General features: G+C 36.7%; 1 pseudogene; it reads right to left on the minus strand.

The window, feature by feature from the left end:
• Positions 1 to 2,162: 2,162 nt before the first annotated feature.
• LOC143398062 (thyroid receptor-interacting protein 11 pseudogene) lies at positions 2,163 to 5,525 on the minus strand (annotated as a pseudogene).
• Positions 5,526 to 12,492: the final 6,967 nt, after the last annotated feature.

The raw sequence follows: 12,492 nt of genomic DNA on the forward strand, positions 1-12,492 counted from the left end.
ATAATCAAAACTTCCAGTCTCCCAAATACATTAGAAATATACAGTAATCACTGCAAAATTGACAATCAAATTTCACTCTAGTTGGAGCCAGAGCTCTTTACATATTTAAACTCTACTTCTTTTCACATTTTCTTGCTATTCAAATATTTCTCTTTCTAAGGCACACTGACAAAATCTGCAAGAAAAAGCTCTTCAATATACAACTTCAAAGTATAAATATGAACATCCTCAGACACTTAAGCTTCAAGTCAGGATTTTTTTTTTAATAATGAGCTGATAAAAAAAAATTCTTAATTTCTAAACAGCTGGTGCTTCTGCAAGGAGGTGATTTCACTGATCCTTAGAATGCAAGTGTGTCTGCTGGCTGTTGTGGTGGTCATCACATCAACCTATATGCATGATAAAATTATAGAGAACCACATAGGCAGAGTTGTAGGGGACTTGTGTGGAAAATCTTGTTCTCAGCATTTTGATACAAATTCTTCTAAAGATGATTCATATTTGCTTCAGGTCTACTTTCTTTTCTATTTGTAAATTTCTTGAGGTTTAAAAGATAAACCACATGTTCCTATCCTAAAGGAGCCTGAAAATCAAATAAAGAAATAAGAAGCTAAAACTGAGAGAAAATTTAAAATTGAAAGAAAAAGCTGATCTATATAGCCACTAGGTATTTTGTCTTCGCTTTTTATTTTTGTAAATTAAGACAAAAGATAAATCAAAAGTTTCCAGCCCAAGATAGGTGAAATCAGAGAAAAAAAGTAGATTATATAGCAAATACTTCTCTGACACCTGAAATTTCTAAAACCATTGAGAATATTTTATCAAAATTAAATGAATTTTATTAAAGTTCATATTAAATTATATAATTAATATTAAATATTTGATTTATATTAATATATTTAAATTAACTTTACTAAACTATTTTTAATCCAATAAAATTTTAAATGTAAATCAAAATTAAATTAAATTAATTTATTAAATTCATAGATAAAATTAATAAAATCAATTAAGTTCATCAATAAAATTAATAAAATAATTTAATTAATGAGATTGATTTATATTAAATTATAATATGATTTATTTAAATAATTTAATTTATATTAAATTTTATTTGAATTAATTTTAATAAAAATATTCTCAAAGATTTTAGAAATTACAAGTGTCAGAGAAGCATTTGATGTATAATCTGCTTTTTCACTTCTTTGATATCACTTGACTTAAGCTAGAAAATTTTGGTTTATCTTTTATCTTAATTTACAAAAATAAAAAAGGTTTTAACTACTCCTTTGTTAACTTTTTCATCTTTAAAAACTCTGTATTATTTTGTTTCTCTTCCCCAATTTCTGTTTTTGATCAAATATTTTTTTAAAATGTATTTATAAGCATTACTTTAAGGCCCAGAAAAGTATGTAAACAGTCCAGCCATTTAATAATACTTTCTTACAAATTAAAAAGAATGCATGAGATTATATTTTTAGTTTCACGGACAAAAGTCATCTTCCTTCTGGACATATTTGACATCTAGAAAAGGGAATGAACGTCAAGTGACTTTTTTAATAGAATGAAGATAAGTAAAAGGGATAGGTGTCATAGCATTTGGATTAAAAGAATCTTAGAATTTATCCACTAAATTTCATGTCCAGGTCCTCTCACTGTAATTTTCTTTTAGTAGTTATACAGTGTTTTCTTTTATGAACTAAAGAATTTACAACTTTGCTACATCATATTTTGTTTGCATATAGCCCAAATTCTGAGGTATGTATCTTTTTCTTATGGGTTGGATTTTTCTTCTTTTCTGATATATAAATGAATAAATTTTATCTTAATGTAAATAATTTAACAAATATGATCATAAAAAGTTTGAAGATATAGTTATTATGCTGTTGATTACCTGATAGCACAGGAACAAAATTTTATATAAAGGAGCTACAGAAAATAAACACAAAAAAAATTTTAATAAGTGCTACAGCAAAAAAACCACACACCAAATAAAAGCGACGGGGAGGGGGAGTCAAAATACCTGGTAGCTCTATGTATCAACTTTTTTCTTTTTCTTTTTCTCTGCAAATACATGACTTCTTTTTGAAAAGGCCACTTTGTAAAAAGTTCAAAGTGTTTATGGCTTCTTTAAACTGTTTAATCACCTCTGGCTTGAGAATCACCTATTGCTTTAAAAGGTCCTTTTGTACAACCCTGGTGCTATTGTCAGAGGAACTGGCAATCCAGTAAAGGTGGGCATGAAGTCTGCAATGGGATTCAAAAGGAGATTCTGAGGGCCACCAGGTCCAAGTCCAGCTAGGCTAATCAGTGGCATAGCTTCAGAACATGGTATCAAGAATGGATTCACAGCCGCTCTTTTACCAGCTTTAAATTCTGCTTCATCTTTCAAACTTCTTGGTACATTCTCACCTTCCTTTCTCTTTCCTGTGGAGTCTAGATGTTTCATAGCATGAGCAGAAAGTTTTGGTGGTGAAAGACATGAAGGAGATTCTGTTTCCAGAAATTTAACAAAAAGTTCTGAAAAAGAACTATTAAGCAGAGATTGCTCATTTGGTCTCAAAGATGTGCTGGGGACATTTTTTGATCTTCCTCCAAGCCAACCTGTCATCCACTTAGTAACACAACCTTCATCTCCATTCAACAACTGCTCCATTTCCTCCTTTTCAAGGTTTAGGATGCTTCCCATTAATTGAAACACTTTATGATGCTTACTTTTCAGTGTATGAAAATGCCCAATGAATAGGTTTCACATTAGGGCTTTGTCTGCTTTTCCTTCTGTGTCATTTTCTGAGTTCATCAATTTCTTTTGTGCATCATTCAACATTTCTTGTTGGAGCTCATTGTGCTTTTTAAGTTCTTCAATCTGTTTTTCCTTTAGATGTAACTGTTGTGTAACACTGGTTGCTTAATCCAACACACCATTGGCTTCATCCAAATGTTCCTGTAATAATAATACCTCTCTTTCTATATTGTCTACCTTTTCCTTCCATTCGGTTATATGTTGTCTTTCCTTTTCTAATTCAGGTGAATACATAGCTTTTTCTTCTTGTTGGAAATACTCTAGAACCATTTTCAGGTTAATGACATGGAATACTGATTTACTTGGTCCTGGTAGAGTGAAAGCTGCAGTGCATTCTCATCCCTCTCTTGGGAGAGTCAATGCATCTGTTTCTGCAGGAACTCTACCTCCACACTGGCTTGATGACTTGCATTAGAAGAGGAAAATAGCTTTTCCTCCAATACTGTGACTTTCTCTCTCAGGTTCTTCTCTCTCTTCTCTGAAGCCCAAATTTCCCAGGTGTAAGAGTCTTCTGACTCTAAAAAATAGCTCCTCACTCTTTGTACCTCCTGATTTAAGTGTAATTCTTTGTCATGTAAGTGTTGAATATCTTGCTGGAGGGTTCTCTTTTCTATCTGTTTGTTCTTTAGGGACAAGATGAGTTGGTCTTTCTCCTGCTGACATAGAATGGTCTTGTCCTGCATGGATTCAACTGCATTTAAAAGCTGATTTAATTCCCCAGGCTTGCCCTGTTCTTTTTCTTGTAACAGTTGCTCAAAGGCAAGAGCTTTCTCCTTCATCCACTTGTACTCCAACTCTTATTCTCGCAGCATCACAGAGAAATTCACGTTCGCCTCTTGTAATACTTGATAATCCATTTCCTTTTCTTTGGATGTTTCTATTATTTTTCTTCATTTTTCCCTTTTAATTGAGAGGTGTCCATTTATAAAATTAATATTCTCACCTTGATGTTAGTTATTGCTTGCCTCAACAACTCATTTTCATTCACTTTGTTAGTGAACTTCGCATCTGAAGAAATTGATTGCTTTTGGCTTGGATTAAGAGGTCTTATTCTTTGAGTAAATTTTGTATCAGATCTTGCTTTTCCTTGAACTGTTAATTTTAGAATCTCTTTGTTCATGTTCTTTCTTTTCTCTCTTGGAGGCAGCAGCAGTTGCATCAGACAACCTGTGGTTACTTTCTTGGAGCATCCTAATAGTGGCATCATTTTCTTGCAGTGATCGTCTCAGCTCTTTGACCTCTGCTGACAGGGAGGTAAGTGATGATGCAGACAAGAGCTGCAGTGTAACCATATCAAGTTTTCCTGAAAAAATTTTAGCCTGAAGAGCTTGTATCTCCATGTCTTTCTGCTGGATAACTTGATTGAGTTTACCAACTTCATCTTTGGACAGCTGATCAATTTGTTTAGTTAAAGATATATTCTTTTCATTGAGAAGTTGAATCTCAAGTGCTTGTTCTTGGATTTTTCACTAATTTTTCAGTTTCATAGTTATATAGATTGTGTTTTTCACTTCCTTTTTCTATAGGAAGGCTTTTAACTTTTGTTTCTTGAAAACTATAAGAATTGTCTGCTGGAGTGCTGTGTGTGTCTTCCTGTAACTGGGATTTTATTTGTTCAGTGGTTTTCTGCAAATTCTTAATTTCTTCATATTTCTGCTCCAACACAGAAGGCCACAATTGACTACATTCCAGTTTTAAGTTTTCACACTGTTCAATTATTTGTCACCTTTCCATACTGAGCTGTTCTTTTTCTCTCTTCAAGGCATCTGTCATTTTCTGCCAAAAATAATTTTTTTAATTATGTCTTTTGTTTGATCCTCAAGTTCTTTGTTGCAAGACTCTACTTTTTCAGTTTGTAGAACCTGAATAGTTTTTTCCATCTCTCCGATTTTAGACTCATCATTTACTGTAACTCCTGAGTCACCTTGTTGTAATGATTTTCAAGTTTTTCAATACTTTCTTCATAGTCATTTAATGCCTCTTGATACTGGTGACTTATCTCTGCCAGTTTCTGTTGATGTGCATTCTGCAAAACTGATATTTCCTCTTGATAATGATCAAGGTCTTGACTTCAGTTTTGTTCAAGTACCTTAATAGTATCTTGTAATTTGCAGATTTCACTTTGATCAGAATTATGTGTTCCCTTTGCATGAGCTATATCCCTCTCAATGGCCAACTTGAGATTCAAGTCTTGAAACTTCAATTGACAGTCTGTTGATTTTGTGTTGTGATGAAATGATGTCACTGAAGTCCATGTCATCACCAGGAAAAGTTGAACAAAGACTGATCTCATTACCGAATGAAGACAGGGCAGTGGTTGCTGGTACACCACCAGCTCCTGAATGTACTGACTACAGTGTGGACAACTCATCTTGGAGTGGAAATTGTCTTGCTTTAAGTTGCCTGATTTCTACTTCTTTCTCTTTCAGTTCATTTCAGTAATTTGCAGATTGATGTTGGATCCATAGCTCTGATGCTGCATACCTTCCTTCCAGCTCAGTACAATAGCTTTTAAGTCTTTCATGTCATATCTGATTATCCATTTGGTATCTTCAATGTTCTTCCTCCAATAATTAGGTAAACCTTCTTCTACATCCTCGAAATCATTGAGAACCTTGTCTTTGATGACATTGGAGATATGGCTGGTGAGGAAAGCCATGCTGCCCCCCACCTGACCCAAAGAGTGGCCCAAGCCAGAACCTATGCCTCTAAACCAGGACAACATTACCAAAATTTAAATGAGCCATCAGACCCACTCTAAAAACCACCTCAGTCTCTATCCACCTCTGCTCTGAACCTCATGGAGTGTCAAGGAGTCAATTATGACCCAAGAACTTAGAATTCCACAAAGGCAGGGCTCTGCCAAGCATTGGGTTCTTCCTGAAAATGCAGAGGCCTGGCCTGAGCTTGCACTAGTGACTTGCTCCCAGTGGCCCAGTCAACCCCACTGGGCCTTGGCTCCTTCCCTCAATTTTCTGTCTTCAGGCTTGGGTAACTTCTCCCCCAGCATTGGTGACTTGCCCCAGCTCTCAGGCTGCTCCTTCCACCTGGGAACTGGCAGCCATATCACCCCCACCTCATTCTTAATGATAATAAACTTGAAACTTTCCCATTAAGATCAGGAACAATCAAAGGTATCCTCTCCTACTACTTTTTTTCAACAGCTTAATGACTTCTTAGATAATGCCTTTTGTGTGCCAGGTGAGTGCCCTACCACTGAGCCCCAGCCCCAACCACAAAACTGATGCTTTTTTAATGGGTTGGGAGTTCATCTCAGTGGTAGAGCATTTGCCAAACACGTATGCTATCCTAGGTTTTATCCACAACACCAAACAAGATATTTTTTTTAAAAAGAATGATTTTATACAGATAGTATCAGCCATTATATATAGATTATACATAAATTATGAAATGTATTGGATGCTATTAATCTAAACCACACTGAAGGCAAGAATGTGAATGCAGGTTCCCAAATCAAGCAATCACCAATTACTAGGGGAAGGGCTCATTATTACTGGGTGAGGAGAGTGATACTGAAGATTAGAGACTCCTTTTCCACATGCATGCCTTCTAAACATAATGTACTTTTGTAATTTGGATAATGAGATGTTCTTGCTGTAATTTAGACTTATTTATAAGATTAGGAGTTATATGACCCAGACTGGAACTTCTATTTTTTTTCTTATAAATAAGTCCTAATCTTAATTATTTACTTACTCTTGAAGCATAGCCTTTAATTTATAATTTTAAAGCAGATGTATACAGGAAAAGTTGCTTTCCTCTTATATTTTTCTGAAATATCAGGCTGTCAGCTTTACCTGATAACTTAGGAAAGCCTGTGGAGTGCTGATGCTCTCTGCTCTGTCCTGTGCATCCTATGATTATAGGCATCATGTAGTGTGTACTCTGGTGTCGAGTGGCATGGCACTTCCCTGGCATATAGAGCTGGTCCATCCAGAGTTGAAACTTCAGGGCAGCAAGTAATTTTTTTTTGCAAACATACCCTTCTTTACTGGGACTAAGACCTTACCTGGGTCCCCCTGGGGAGTGCTTGAAGCCTGGGCAGGACAGCCTGGATTCTACTCAAGTGCTCTTGTAAGTCAGGCCATGGATTTCTTCATACTGCATCTTAAATACAGCTTCTATTAGAATAACATTCTGTGCTAGGTTTGGGGTTTGAAAAGTAAGATATGATTATTAATAACAAAGGAATGAAAGAAACAAGATGGGAGATAAAGAACCTGTTAGCCAGAGAACAGTGTACCAGCAGTAGTTCCTCCTGTGACCTCCTTTCCAACAGCCATCAAGAGGAATTGCCTCTGTTTATTCTCTCTGTGGAGCTGGAGAGAGGCAAGCTCTCCAGGGGAGATAGTGTGTCTGGCTCTGGTTCTCAACCCTGAGCTTCTGAGCTCCTGATCTCAGGAGCTTCCCTCAGGAGCCCTGTCTTTCTCTGGTTTTTATTGCTACAATGGAAGACCACAGACTAGAAAATTTATAAAGAAGAGAGGGTTTTTTTTAGCTGATTTTTATTAATTCTATTCAGTTATACATGACAGCAGAAAGATTTTTGATTCATTGTACACAAGTGGAGCACAACTTAATGCTTCTCCAGTTGCACATTATGTAGAGTCCCACTGCTGCAGTCCGGCTGCAGCAAAATAACCGGGGGGTGACAAACAACTTGTGTACATTGATACAGCAGGAGTGGGAGCCATTTATTGTAGGACAGGAGTGGATATATATACATTACACACAACTTATCTTAATTAACATAAACTAGATACAGCAGTCAACCAATAAGGAATCTCCACACTTAATGGCTCACTGTCGTTACTTCACAAACCACTCCCTCTGGCAAAATGCCAGGCGCCATCCTGACTTGTTTACAGACCCTAACATCCCACTACATGTGCATTCATACATATACCTATGGTAATGTTGTCTATCCCATTACACCATCTTTCCTACCTGCATCTCGTCTTCCTTTCTCTTCCTCCACCTTTGCCCAATCAAAGTACCTCCATTCTCAACCCCCAACTCCCATTATGGATCAGCATCCACTTAACATAGAGCATATTTGGCCTTTGGGTTTTTGTTTTGTTTTTTTTTTTCAGAATTGGCTTACTTTGCTTAGCATAATATTCTCCAACTCCATCCATTTACCTGCAATTGTCATACTTTTATTCTCTTTTCATGCTGAGTAATATTTCATTGTGTATATACACCACTGTATCTTCATCCATTCATCTATTGAAGGGCATCTGTATTGGTTCCACAGTTTAGTTATTGTTAATTGAGCTGCTATAAACATTAATGTGGCTGTGTTTCTATAGTATGCTGATTTTAAGTCCTTTGGGTATAGATAGAGGAGTGGGACAGCTGGGTCAAATGTTGTTCCATTCCAAGTTTTCCAAGGAATCTCCATACTGCTTTCCAGACTGGCTGCACCAATTTGCAGTCCCATCAGCAATGTAAGAGTGTGCCTTTTCCCCCACATCTTTGCCAACACTTATTTTTCTTTGTATTCTTGATAGCTGCCATTCTGACTGCAGTGAGATATATGTCTTAGAGTAGTTTTGATTTGCATTTCTCTAATTGCTACAAATGTTGAACACTTTTTAATATATTATTGATTGATTATATATATCCTCTTCTGAGAAGTGTCTTTTCAGTTCTTTTGCCCATTTATTGATTGGGTTATTTTATTTTTCAGTGTTAAGGTTTTTGTGTGCTTTATGTATCCTAAAGATTAGTGATCTATCTGATGTGCTTGTGGTAAAGAGTTGCTCCAAATTATTGCTGCCCTGAGGTTTCAACTCTGGATGTACCAACTCTTTAACCCAAATAATTACATTATTTGGGTTAGTTTCTGTGTCCTCTTTTCTGTACCATTGGTCTATAGGTCTATTTTGGTGCCAATACCATGCTGTTTTTGTTACTATTGCTCTGTGGTATAGTTTAAGGTCTGGAATAGTAATTCCACCAGATCCACTCTTGTTGCTAAGGATTGTTTTGGCTATTCTGGGTCTCTTACTTTTCCAGATGAATTTCATGACTGCTTTTTCTATTTTGATGAGGAATGTTATTGGGATTCTGATTGGGTTTAAACAGAATCTGTATAGCATTTTGGGTAGTTTGGCCATTTTGACAATATTAATTCTGCTTACCCAAGAACATAGGAGATCTTTCTATCTTCTATGGTCTTCTTCAACTTCTTTATTAGTGTTTTGTACTTTTCATTGGTGAGATCTTTTACCCCTTTTGTTTGATTGATTTCCAAGTTTCTTTTTTTGTTTTTTGAAGGTATTGTGAATGAGACAGTTTTCCTAATTTCTCTTTCAGTTGATTCATCATTGGTGTATAGGGATGCAATTGATTTATGGGTATTATTTTTATATCCTGATAAGTTTCTGAATTAATTTATGAGTTCTCAAAATTTTGGGGTGGAGATTTTGGATTCTAATAATGTCTCAATAAATGCAGAATCACATTTGACAAAACATAGCATCCAAGGCACAAGTAAAATACTTATTGTAGGAAATATACATATTGTAAGAAAAAATACTTATTGTAGGAAAATACTTCAACATTATAAAAAGTAGATATGTTAAACCCTATGTCAATATCATTGTAAATGGGGGAAAACTGAAAGCATTTCCTCTAAGAACTGGAATAAAACAGAGATGCCCTCTCTCACCATTTCTATTCAACAAATGTCCTTGAAACCCTACCCAGAGTATTAGCAAAAAAAAAGAAAAGAGAAAGAAAGAAGAAATTAAATTATGCAAATAGGAAAACATGTGCTCAAAATTATGAACAATTCTTAATACAGGCAAATGGCAACCAAAGCCAAAATGAAGAAAGAACCTCAAATTGAAGGTCAATGTAGGTTTGTAAGATCATTCATTAAGACCTTGAAAAGAAGGAAGTAGGTGCCTACTGATCCTTTAAGAGAAAGAGAATTGATAATCTAAAATTGGGGCCTCTCAGATTGTACCTGTTAGAAATAGGTCCTCTATGGCTAGGGTTATAGCTCAGTGGTAGAGCACTTGCCTCACATGTGTGAGGCACTAGGTTCAATTCTGAGCACCACATATAAATAAATGAATAAATAAAGGTCCATCAACAACTAAAAAAAATATTTAAAAAAATAGGTCCTCTAAGAAGTTTAAAGGGCCTGGCCCTCCTACCATGATGATTCAGGAACCCAGAGTAGGGAGAATATTATCTCAGAGACATTTGTGGTTGGGCATCTGCTGTGTGCAATACACTTAGAACTTGTGGGAGATCCATGAATCTTTAATGTAATTGCTATATAAAAACACCACTGTTTGAGTTAAAGTGAGCCAAAATAATACACAAGAGATCAAAGGTTTTTGGATCCCAAACTGCTAGATGTGATATGAGAGGAAAAATTCTAAGATGCTCTCAGATCGTCAGCCCCTAGAAAACTTGCACCTATCTTCAGCTCTATGATTCAACAGTAATGTTGCTGCCCCTTTGAAGGTATTTCACAGATGAGATTATTGTCCTCAATCAACTGACATTAATGTGGAGACACTGGCCAGGTGGGCCTTATGTAATCAGTTGGGCTTTTTAAAATTGCTCTCTATGTGGTGATAGAAGACAGAGACTGAACTATCCTTTTTCCACAGAGAAAGACCTGCAGGCAGCCTCCAGCAGCAGAGAGATGGCAGGAGAAGACAGCAATAAATTACACCAACAGCCAGGGACTTGGAAAATGATCCTAACCTGGGTTGAGATCCTTACTCTGACCAACACCTTGGCTGCAGCTCAATGAGACCCAAAGAAGAAAACACAGTTATGCTGGGCCTGGACTTGGGAACCATGGATACAATAAACTGGTGATGTTTTAAGCCACTAATTTTTGGTAGTTACACAGGGCAATCAGACTGAGAAAACTGCTCAGTCAAAAACCCATAATTCCCATTGGACAAAGAAGAATTATTCAGAGCTCCAGATGATTAAACTAGAAACCATGAAGGAGCATTTCCAGGCAGTGGGCCTGTATCTACATAGTGGGTGTTTGATGGGTTTTCAGGAGATGCAGACCAGGGACAGTCGTGGTTTTCCCACTTCAACCCTTTCCTGTAAGAGTCTCTGTGGTGGTTGCCCTATTTCTGCCCCATGGTTGTAAGTGGGCAAGATAGGGGCAAGGAGCCAGTCCCTTTTGCCCCCAGGTCTTCAAATGATGAAGAACCTTACCAAGAATCCTCATCTGCATCCAGAACTCACTCAGATGACAATGAGACTCTGGAGGTTTGGGAGAGTGAATATCATTTTCAAGCAGGAAGAATATACATGTTTTGTGACTGGAGTTCTGACTCTGATGGTTTCAAAGTCCATACCCATATTTAACATCCCTCTCATTGATAAATGGTCTCTGTCCCATTCTTGGTCCCTGGGTGGCCTGTGTGACTGCCCTGGTGTGGAAGCAATGCTGAGTGATGTCTGATGTTGATTTGAGAAGGCTGAGATTCTGCCAGCTTCTTTGGGCTTTCTCCAATTTCAGCCCTGCAAAAACCCTTCTCTGAGTTCACCATGTGGAAAGGTCAAATAGGGACACCAGAGAGAGAAAAAGACACCAAGCTTCCAGTCACTGTAATCCTTTTTAGTCCAGGATGAGACTTGGGAGCAAAGGAGACTTTGAGAAGACCTGGCCCCAGCCACTGTCTGATACAGCCACAGAGAGAGAATAAAGATAGCTTCACTGTATGATGTAGGCCTTGTGTTCATGAGAAAAATCAGCCATCCTTATTTTTTTCAACAATGAAATATGAGAACCGTCAATCAAGAAAACATCACCCAAGAGAATTTCCAACATAGCAGAAACATGGAAGCAGCTAACAACCTAACCTCTAAATTGAAATGAGCTTCAGGTACTCAAAAAAAAATGGAGGACAAAATGAACTTTGTTGGGATATATTCTGATGAGAACCTGAGCTCTGAGAACAGACAAAGAATATCCTTTGTTTCATGGCTTCGTTTAAGATAAAGGACTCCAACTTACATATCCCTTCCTTAAGTACTTATTCCAGAAACCATACTTCTTTCCTGTGCTGGTTCCTCCCCCCCACCAAAGTGCATCATTATAATTTTGGGGGCGGGTAGAATTTTTTGCATCCTGGGGAAAACCATAGCAAATTTCATAAATTGAAAAAAAAATAAGGCCTGAAACAATTGTGCTTAAATTGGCATTCTGAAAATTGAAATAGTCTGAGAAAAGTCATGTCAAAATCAAGGGTACTTCTGTGCATGTAAGATATTAAAACAAGTGGCCACAAAATCTTGTGCAAACTCTAAGCTTTGGTGAATCCTAGGTAGTTAAGAAAGGCTCAAAAGTCGTAAAGGAGAAAACATATGTATTTTTGTTTTGCCTGCACACATTTGTAATAAAGATTAACTCAGTGTTTGGACCTCATGTTGTTTTCTTGTCTGGCACTGCCCACAATGCATACTGGCCTTCCCCTCTTCTGTTGTCACTATATTATGAGAGGCAATCTGTCTAGTTTTGTCTGCTAAATGAACTTGGTAATCCACAAACCACAGGAAACATTCAATGAAGGGTAGGTGAAAAGTCTTTACACATTAACAAAATTACAAAAATGTTTGCATTGCTAACCAAAATACTCCCCAAGAGCTCTGAATGTGTTGATCTCTTTTGTCTTTCT

This window comes from Callospermophilus lateralis, chromosome 1, assembly GCF_048772815.1.
Source record: "Callospermophilus lateralis isolate mCalLat2 chromosome 1, mCalLat2.hap1, whole genome shotgun sequence".
In the NCBI taxonomy this organism is placed as follows: domain Eukaryota; kingdom Metazoa; phylum Chordata; class Mammalia; order Rodentia; family Sciuridae; genus Callospermophilus; species Callospermophilus lateralis.